Source organism: Littorina saxatilis, unplaced genomic scaffold (assembly GCF_037325665.1).
Source record: "Littorina saxatilis isolate snail1 unplaced genomic scaffold, US_GU_Lsax_2.0 scaffold_548, whole genome shotgun sequence".
NCBI lineage: Eukaryota > Metazoa > Mollusca > Gastropoda > Littorinimorpha > Littorinidae > Littorina > Littorina saxatilis.
In genome coordinates this window covers 12,501-23,861 of record NW_027127191.1, presented here as the reverse complement: position 1 = coordinate 23,861, position 11,361 = coordinate 12,501, and the positions used below count along the sequence as shown (strand labels likewise).

General features: G+C 40.6%; 1 long non-coding RNA gene across 1 annotated transcript in view; it reads right to left on the bottom strand.

Annotated features, from left to right (window-relative positions):
- Positions 1–8,284: 8,284 nt before the first annotated feature.
- Positions 8,285–11,361, bottom strand: part of LOC138955660 (uncharacterized) — a 7,270-nt gene continuing 4,193 nt past the window's right edge. Inside the window, exon 3 of the long non-coding RNA XR_011452319.1 lies at positions 8,285–8,810. This is a non-coding gene — a long non-coding RNA (uncharacterized lncRNA). The remainder of the gene's footprint in view (positions 8,811–11,361) is intronic.

Below are 11,361 nucleotides of genomic sequence, written 5' to 3'. Positions count from 1 at the left end.
GAAAATTATAATATCTCTTTTTTCTTATCGAAGCACTTGAACATTTTGAAAAGCTTTCTAAAGATTTTTTTTTATATTTCGTGCAATCTCTGCCCTGAACTCATATTAGGGGATGTGTACACGGTCACTGTAAAAAGAAGGAAGTATATCCGAAAGTTTAAATAGGAAAGAAAGTGTCCTCAAATGTTTACCTTTGCCGAGTTAAACACGCAGCATAGCATCAATAACTTTTACCTTTCCCGTCAGCTGGTGTCGGTTTGCAGGTTGTTGTGAGAGGTAGCTCTGTTGTAGTTGTCACGGAATCATTCGCTGTTGATGAAATAAGATATTGACCATTTAACACCAAAACACCACAACCACTACCACCATCATCTACACCGTTATAAAAACAACAACAGCGACAACAACTAAAAAAAAATAAAAACAATTGTTCCGCAAATGAAAAGAAAAACAAACCTGCATCAGTCAGTTTGCACCTCTCCACAGTAAGACTTTTATCTGGAGAAATGGTGTCGCAAGAAAACTCAGCGTTGTTGTAGGGATTCTCCACCTTAAAGGTTAGCTCCTTGGTGATATTGCTGAGAGAGAAGAAACCCTTTTCGCTAACGCAGACGAGTTGCTCTTCATTCCAGGCACAGGAATAGGCAGCATCTTTGGAGAAACACAATTATACAAAAGAAGTGAAACGTTTGTTAAAGTTATTCGTCCGCGAAAGAAACAACAACACACAAGCAAACGAAATTCAGACAAACAGATACAGACACATGCACAGGTCAATAACATGGCAGTGAACGATATCTGCCAGATTGAGTCCTCTTAATGGACTGCTTAATTTAATAGCCCTGTTCCAAACACTTTGTCTTCTGATGTCATGTGATCTCTGTATTGGCAATAAAAGGGATTTTTTTTAAAATTGGGTGGCCCGGTAGCTCAGTTGGTAGAGCACTGGACTTGTGATCGAAAGGTCGCATGTTCGAATCCGGGCCGGGATGGACACGGGTCAACTTTATGTGCAGACCCAGAGACGGTAGCCATGTCCCACCCTCGTGTCACCACAGTGGCAAGTACTGAAAAGACCTCGGTCATTCTGCCATAAGTGCAGATCATGGCCTATACCACCTAATTACACATACACTTGTGTATCTCATCAAAAGCCGTGAGGCGTAAAAAACTCGAGTTATCATATAACTCATATCTTGTCCTAAAGAGCCGAAATATTTATCCTGTGGGACATTAAAATGATCTATTTTTGATGAATGAGACAATTGATAAATAAATAATGACAACTAACTTACTAACTATCTATCTAACTAAATACACTGAAGAATACATAAATACATTCAAGAAGACTTTCACTAGATAACTCATTAATTGTTAAAAGCGGCGAAGATGTCTACCTTTTTGCTTTCTCCCCCTCCCCTATAAAGAGAAAAGAGAAATATTGAGGGAAAAAAAGAAGATATATACCTATGCGCTTTTCTCCATTCATGCTGAAATGCATCAAGGAAATACTTTGCTTAGTGTCTCTCAGGTTCATGGGATACGTGCATTTTACTGACACTGAATCCCCGTTCAAGGCCTCCACTTTGCAAAATGTTGTCAAAGCTGAAAAAAATAAACACCGGAGAACATCAGTCTAGCTTAATAATGATAATAATGGCACATTTACATAGCGCTTCTCCGCAGCTCGATATACTTGTATGTTATAATCATGTGGCTGATGTAACTGATTTAACACCTCTCGGTGACACTTGTATTTTATGATTATGTAACAGATGTCATTTAACATCTCTTGGTGACACATTCGGCGTTTCTCCACACGTGGTTGGTGATCTGTGCAATTGAGGGACGCGATTACATCGGCAATGCCGGTAGTCAGCTTCAATGTACGTACTTTCATACGAAAAGAGCTTTATATATTGAGCGTACTGTGCAGAAAGCACAGATCGGAGCAATAATTCTTACTGGGATTTCAGGTATTTGCATGATTTCACTATCACAGATCGCCTACCACGTGCGGAGACATGCCGTTCGCTAGTGATTGGCCTACAATATAAGGTGTAGCTTGCTTCAGTGTATCCAAGAAAAAGCAGGGAAAATCAACTCTTCCACAATCCATGAAAACTTGACAGAGTTATTTATGAACATCGTCTATTGACAACGCAGGGTTGACAGAATTTGAACAAGCCTTAGCTCTTGTCAACTGAAACCTGCGCAAAGCGTCGATTTCACACGTAAAGTTAGAAACAGAGATAATACTTACTAGACACAGGAGTGACGCTGAAGATGACAAACAGCCAGAATGATGTCACGTTGGCATGAGAGGTATGTACCTAGAGATTAGAGATGCAACAGTTAGGGCAAGTTCACTTGTCAGAGATCTATACCTTCCAGCCCCCATGTAGACCATCTGTTAGCATATTATAAACTAGAGGAATACCCGGCTTCGCCGGGGTGAATCGCGAGACAGAGACAGACAGCGTGGCGGTTCACCACAATCACCTTTGAAGGCGAAGTCCTGTCAAACGGGATTGAGAATTTTAGAGCTTATTTCTTAGCCCTATATTATCTGCTGTGGCTTCTCAAATGCCAGAACATACAGACAGACAAAAGCCGCTAGACCACATCACAAACAGAACTCTACAATACACAGGTTTTTGCCCACACACACACACAAACACACACACACACACAGAGAAGCCGTATATATATATGCATATCTGTATCTATAAAGAGATAGGTGAGAGTGTATTTTTCGAGTGGCTATAAATTGATTCGACCTTTTCACTTTGACAGTAAGAACAACTTACGGGTGCAAGGGAAGCGTTGTGGACAGCGCAGTGGACAGCGCAGTGACATTCTAAAAATAGTAATAGTAACTTACAAACGGGAAAGCCACACGAAGGAAGGGAGATAAACGCCAAACACTGGAGAAGATAAGGAAGAGTTACTTATAATGGTGAAATGAACACAAAAACCAAAATCAGTTCAGCGCTGCGCGCTGAGAGCACGTGTTGAAATATCTCATCGATGATATTGTGTCCGGGGTGTAGCTGAATACGGTGTCCAAATTTGAAAAAGATCCAGCGAGAACTTTGGCGTTGTGATGTGGTGTAGCGGCTTTGGTGTGTCGGTATGGGGGCCCGGGTAGCTGAGGTGGAACCAAAATCGGTTCAGCGCTGCGCGCTGAGAGCACGTGTTGAAATATCTCATCGATGAGGTTGTGTCCGGGGTCTCTCTGAATAAGCCCACCAAATTTGAAGCAGACCCATCGAGAACTTTGGCCGTGCATCGCGAAGACACAGATACACAGACACACACACAGATACACAGACAGACACACAGATACACAGACAGACACACAGACAGACACAAGTCGTATATATATATAGACACTCGGGATTTGCCTGACGGCCTCTGCGCTTCCTTGCACCGTTCTTCTTACAACGAACAAAAAGTTGAAAACAAGACGCTTGGGTTGGAGCTGCGTTCCTTTCTACCTTCCACTCTCCACTACAATAATAATAAAACTGCAGAATATTTATAATGCGCATGTATCCAGGGTTAAACCTGTTCAAAGCGCTCTACAATCATTGGAAAAAATACAACATTACATTATTTACAGTGCGATCACACACATATCATGAATAACACATTGCACTTTAAAACATTATCACGGAAGGATAATAGCACAAGGTCCATATGGTCCTCTCTTACAGCCAGTCCCTACCACATACACACATGAAACGAAGTACATATCAGGAGAAATAAAGAGTAATACTTCATCTTCTTCTGCGTTCGTGGCCTGAAACTCGTGTTTTTGCACGAGTGGAATTGTACGTGTATGACCGTTTTTTACCCCGCCATACGCCGTTTTCGGAGGAAGCATGCTGGGTATTTTCGTGTTTCTATAACCCACCGAACTCTGACATGGATTACAGGATCTTTTTCGTGCGCACTTGGTCTTGGGCTTGCGTGTACACACGGGGGTGTTCGGACACCGAGGAGAGTCTGCACACAAAGTTGACTCTGAGAAATAAATCTCTCGCCGAACGTGGGGACGAACTCACGCTGACAGCGGCCAACTGGATACCAATCCAGCGCGCTACCGACTGAGCTACATCCCCGCCCCGGGGGGGGGGGGGGGGGGGGGGGAGAGAGAGAGAGAGAGAGAGAGAGAGAGAGAGAGATAGAGAGAGAGACTGAGAGAGAGAGAGACTGAGAGAGAGAGAGACTGAGAGAGAGAGAGAGAGAGAGAGAGAGAGAGAGAGAGAGAGAGAGAGAGAGAGAGAGAGAGAGAGAGAGAGAGAGAGAGAGAGACACTGACACGTAGTTTACTGTGGAAGCTGGCAGCCGTACACAGGTTGGGATTGGGGGAAGGGGGAGGTGGAGACGCGATATGTACAAAGTGGCCCATGTTATTTTTCGCAGGCACAGCGATGTTTGTCTTAGTACGATTCTTTTTTTCACAAGATATTGTATGTAGTATGAACCGATCGCGAGTTGGTCAGTACAGACACGTTACGCCGAAGAAACGTACCCAAACGGTTGTTACACCCAATTTTGTACCCTGGACATCGACGTGGCGTGTGGGTATGCTCGCTTAAATTAGATTATCTCAGGCATTTCCTCAAAGTTGACATCAAGCTATATTACCCAATATTGACGGACTGTGTGATGATATCTTCTGCTATGGTCTGTTGACAGTGATATCAAAATCGAGACCGGAGGTCGAGATTTTGATATCACTGTCGAAACAGACCAATAGCAGAAGATATACTCACACAGTCAGTCAATGTTAGATATATTGCTAATTATTCCCCAATCTGCTTCTTTCTCTCTGTAAACTTGTAGGGCTAGTTATTTTTCGGTAACTTACCCAACAACCAAAATCACTTACCCAACAACGGGCCTGAATCCTCGATAGCTCATGGGTAGAGACTGTACACATTGTGGATCTACTTTTTGCGACTCAAAAGTTCAGAACACTCTAATGTACAAAATATACATTTCTGGAGCAAACAATACAACCATACCGCATTTAAACCAGCAACTACAGGCTTGTACACATGAATCTCAATATAAAATCCATGAGTTTGGTTGGTTTCTGAATTTAGATCTGCCGTGCACAACCGTTTATCGCTAGCAAGATTCCAAGGAAAAGTAACTCTCATACTTTGTCTAGCGACACGAGTAGTTCCCCTTCCAGATTTCGGCTGCATCGACAAGACTGCAATCCGACGGTCAGTTTTCAACAATATTTCATTTTATAAACAGATCACACGCAATCAATTGCAAACATTTAATCAACTTAAAGAACATGCAGCGGTTTCATACACTATTTTGCCCCAGAAAACTGAACTTCATACAGTTTTTAACGTTGGAACACGGGTGTAAAACTCCGTTTGCTGGTCACATTCGAGGAAAGAACATTTCCTGAGCGATACCAAAACATGAACAGAACACCGCCTTTACCGCCACAGCAGAATGACAACATAACTGTGTACTTGATTTTAGTTCAAAACATGGAAACTGACAAGAAGTAATAAAAAAAATTGAATGATTTGCACGGAACTATACAACCGCGCATTAATCGATCGCCTGCGCAGGTAGACTGGTTGGGTGAATATGATTCGATCAAACTTTCGCACAAAAACTCCTCTTTTCTTTGAATAACTGAAGAAAGGAGGAATAAAGAGGTTACATACCTCGTCTCAGTGATTATCAAAAATAATGGTCTCAGTTCGCGGTCATGAAAAAGCTCGCTGAAGCTCGCATTTTTCATGATCCGCTAACTTCGACCATTATTTTTGATAATCACTGAGACTCGGCATGTAACCTCTACGTCTCTGGACATTTCGTATTTACTGTAAAGAAATTACAAAAGTATTTGTCTCAGTTTTGGCTGTTCCGTATCCCTCCCTCTGATTATTATTTCTTTTTGTTCACGTTTTTCTGTACTTTTCAGTATTTTAAAATGTCTTTCCTTTCAAAAAGTCTTTAGTCACTTGCTCAACTACATTCTGGGATAATTACATTTTCATATATATTTTTTTGTTTTTAAATTTAGGTGTTTTTGTTTTTGAAGTGGGGAAGCAATAAAGAGGTCGTCGATATCAAAACTGATATCGACGGAAATGTCGTCGATATCACTTTTGCACTGAGCTCAATTTTGCCCAATTGACCAATGGAAATCCACGTAACATATGAAATAGCAATATACGTATAAACTACTAAATGCCTCTGCTACTTGGTAGTATAATTTTAATCGAGATAGATCTAGTTTTCTAGGCGAGAAAATCGAAAATACCGCATCTTTCACTCGTGTATTTAGTGCATTGACCTGTTCATCGAAAAACACGAAATGAAGGCTTCTTACAGACCAAAAATATGTACTGAAACAAAGAAGAAATCACAACAATCTATCAGAGTAAATGTTATGTTTCTTATCAAAAGGAAAGGGGGTTAAAATGAATGTTTGTGTGTCGTATTACGGTCCCCAGAATCAGCTGGTTACGGGCCCCGAAAAAATATGTTTCGCTGTTGTTACTCGCCCCAGTCACATCGCTTTTAATTCTGACATCTTTAGTCATGAAAAATGACAGGCAGTCACACTCAGTTATACCCAGGACTTTCTCTCTATCTCTCTGTCTATTTTTCACGGGTTCGGAGTTGGTTTATTTCAGCAGGAGAATGTGCAAATAAGCTTGCTGATTGAGCAATGATTTTCGTTTTTAATTGGAGCCTTACGAGCGTTTTGAGTGTATTATTTTTTGTGTGTGGAAATTACTGTTTCTACTCGTCCCATGTGCAACTAAGTTGCTGATTGAGCAATGATTTTACAGAATTGCTTTTTATATTTAGTCAAGTTTTGACTAAATATTTTAACATCGAGGGGGAATCGAAACGAGGGTCGTGGTGTATGTGTGTGCGTGCGTGTGTGCGTGCGTGTGTGCGTGCGTGCGTGTGTGCGTGCGTGTAGAGCGATTCAGACCAAACTACTGGACCGATCTTTATGAAATTTGACATGAGAGTTCCTGGGTATGATATCCCCGAACGTTTTTTTCCTTTTTTTGATAAATGTATTTGATGACGTCATATCCGGCTTTTCGTGAAAGTTGAGGCGGCACTGTCACGCCCTCATTTTTCAACCAAATTGGTTGAAATTTTGGTCAAGTAATCTTCGACGAAGCCCGGACTTCGGTATTGCATTTCAGCTTGGTGGCTTAAAAATTAATTAATGACTTTGGTCATTAAAAATCTGAAAATTGTAAAAAAAAATAAAAATTTATAAAACGATCCAAATTTACGTTTATCTTATTCTCCATCATTTGCTGATTCCAAAAACATATAAATATGTTATATTCGGATTAAAAACAAGCTCTGAAAATTAAATATATAAAAATTATTATCAAAATTAAATTTTCCAAATCAATTTAAAAACACTTTCATCTTATTCCTTGTCGGTTCCTGATTCCAAAAACATATAGATATGATATGTTTGGATTAAAAACACGCTCAGAAAGTTAAAACAAAGAGAGGTACAGAAAAGCGTGCTATCCTTCTTAGCGCAACTACTACCCCGCTCTTCTTGTCAATTTCACTGCCTTTGCCATGAGCGGTGGACTGACGATGCTACGAGTATACGGTCTTGCTGAAAAATGGCATTGCGTTCAGTTTCATTCTGTGAGTTCGACAGCTACTTGACTAAATATTGTATTTTCGCCTTACGCGACTTGTTTACTTTTATTTTTATTTTTTACTTTAGATTATAATGCTCCTTCACTAGGTACACTTATGACTTCGAATCAGGCAATGAAGCTACCTCGATCTGAATGCCTGATGAACCTTGTGTTAAATTCTCGTGATTGCTTTGAGTTTCTATTCTTTTGAATAACACAATATTTGGCTCTCTGTCTCTCTGTCTCTCTTTCAGTACTTTTTCTTTTCTTGATCTTGCTGCTTGCTCGTGCTAATTTAATTAGGCAATACATGATCATTCTTAAGATCATTCTGACACACACACACACACACACACACACACACACACACACAGTACACACACACACACACACACACACACACACACACACGCACACACACACACACACACAATACTATAAAAATAACGTTTACATTAAAAAAAAAACATCACTTGATGTCACGTTTCAATATATCACAGAAGGTGATTATGAACGGTTAGTTACTTCTAACTAACTAACCACACCACGATCCACTCTCGCAGTCATACAATTAAATAGAAACAACAAAAGTATAAGTTCCAGACGCCTGTTTATGTAATAACTCGCCACCTCCCTCGAGACTTCACTCCCAAAATGTTCTTTTACGTTCAAAACGTAAATAAAAGTGGTCACTGACAAAATGCCAGTTAGAATATAGAAAATTATAGTAACACGCTGACCCCGTGTATAGCTAGGAAATATGACTGATCTGCCTAAAAGTGCTAATTTATGCAGGTGTCACACACCCCACGTTGTCACCACTCGAATATAATCACAAATATAAAAGATGACAACGGTGGTAAACAGGGTGCAAAGACATGGTGCACTTAGCTTTGTTTTGCCACTGAGTGGACGGCCTGTAATTAGTTCATAGTCTCCACAACTGCTCCGTAGAATGTAGTGCCGTCTGGCGTGGTTATGAAGCAGGGAAAAGTGGAGACATCAGGCGCCTCACCCAGTCGCTGGTTAACCGGTTAGCTGGTTACAGATGATCCCGGTTACAGCGTCTGCAGTTAACAGTGTCCCGCAGATAGGCAGCAGAACACCCAGCAACAGTAGATAGAAAGGCTGCAACAAAAAGCACCGGTGCACTAAACATGCCAAGCTACCCCTCAACCTCCACCTTTAAACATGTCATCTATACATATCTCATCGAGCACGTGGGCCTGCACAAACGAACTTTTACAACAACAAATCAGCCATTTCCTTCCTTCTCTCCATATCTGCAAAAACCATATACAGATTAATATTTTAGCGTCACAAAGAGCAAATTATGCGCTAACCTGGAAAGAACAACAGAGAGTATTTCATTCCACAAACACAGACTCGTCAACAGCGTTAAATAATGATTTATTACCTCAAAAAGCCTATGAATGTAGCACTCTCATGGAAGCAAAAACCGCTTCCTCCTTTGAATGGCCTCTGTTCGTCAACAGCGATACCCCATTCACCCTCTTGCCGAATACTTTATGCGGTGAAGAACCATCCCCGCACAGCGAAGAGAATTTGACGACCCGTCATGTCAGCCAGCATGTACAACAGAGAGAAAGTGGTATCTAACTGAAGTTTCCTGAAGCCCTACTGTACTTTAGCAGAACGGCACGTTGACAAACAGTGCAGAAGTCAACGCGTTGAAGACCATCAAACTTGCAGGAGAAATGAGACACCGACCGCTCTCAAGAGCCGCTGAGTTTCGAGTGTCAAGATACTTGTCCTCACACAGACAACCTGGACGAAAACACGTGACTAACCTTGTCACATATCAAGTTCAGCTATACCCGAGTTCTGCTTCGACAGCAGAAATCATCCCCGTGAAATCCGTGCAATACAAAATTCCCGTGCTCGGCTTATGCATGGTTAGCAAAAATCTGCCATAGCCCAGACTCACGCACAGGCGCTTTCTGTCGCAATTCGAGAAAGGCATCCGAAAAAGTGACATTTTCCCGATTCATGTCACTAAATCGTGACACTTAAAAACAATCCATATAACAGTTTAATCGCATTGTTTGTCACGTCTGGCAGAAGTTCTTGTAGTTTCTTCAACTCTTCGTCAACGCCTTTACACTGTTTAAATGTGTCTACTTTTTTACTTGAAATTTCTGGACAATTTATTTTGTTTGCCTCAAACATGATTTCAATTGTTTGGTTAGTTTTCCCAATAATAGTTTTACCTTCCTTTTGAAGAATTGATGGGGGCGTACGATACTTTCCCTGTCTGTGAATTTAGTGTGAGAACCCGCATTGTAAGTTTGTTGTCAACATGGGCATTAACAGCGTGGTTAATGACATCCACAAAGAGCTCATGCAGACCTGTCAACCCCCTCCAAGGCCAACCTGTATTTATATGACTAGAAACTGTATTCAAGGTAACAATCCCTTACACACCAACTTTTTTTTTGAATTACAAAAACCAGCTTCAGGCCTGTTTACCCCCCAGAATCGCTCTCATGAATGAACTTGATTTTAAACAAGTTTCATCTACAGGATGGAAAATAACCATGTTTGAAAAATTTCTGACAAATTAATAAAAACCAAAAATAACACAGTTGCCTCCCTTGTCCTGATGTAAATTATCAATAATTATTGACTCAAAACTTCAATTGGTAACTTAATTTCAAAACGGCTCACTCTGGTGAAAAGGAAGGAGGTTTGGAAAATAGCATAGGCACTGTCAGGTCTATTTTTAGTACTCATTTGCATAATCTCTCATACTGCTTTTCAATTCATCATTTCTGGAGTTAAATTCTCAAATGATGGTTGAATCATAGATTGAATTAAAAGAGAAACAAGTAACTAGTAAGTTTGTTCCACATTCTAATTTTCAAAAGGACTCCATGTATCTAACTCAAAATAAAACTTGTCAGAGATCATGCAGATATCTGAAACCGGGAAGGTCACTGAAGCCATGGAAGTGGGCTATTTTAAAGGATTCACTGTCCTACATATTCAAGCAGTCGATCACTACAACATGCACTACACTTACTCTGTCTGTGTCTCTTTGATTCAGATGACATGCCTGAGTATGTGTGTTAATCGTCACTTGCATCTTGTAAGGTAATTGTTGTCAAGATCACAGCATTGACATGAATTGCCCGTACTGCTAGGCTGTGTAAGCCGTACACACCTACATTTCGATAAATCCCGTACACAATCCCGTACACAATACAGGTATGCTCATGATCAGAGTGACAGTTGTTGCATCTGAAATCCATGTGTTTAACTGTAACAAAGACAGAACAAGCCTGAGTTATACTAGACTAACATACAAATCTCCCCACTCTGTTACGTAAACTAGCATATTTGGTTTCAGATAAACAAAAAATGCATGAAAATGAAGGTTAGAGAAAATGTTCAATGCCTGGGGCCCGTAACAGGGGAAGACTGAGACCCGTAACAGTAAAAAAAAAAAAGGAAAAAGTCTGGGGCAAGTAACACTGAGCACATGGGTACCCTTTTATTTTGTTCTTGTAGTTCTTCACAATAGATCTAGTCATTATGCCATTTTCCCATACATGAAGTTAAAGAGAGTGTGCAAAATCAATTTTAGTGGATATCGATCCAATGGACTGCGTTTCTGTAGTGTGTTTAGCACTTTTCTCTCTAACGTAGTCATATTTTC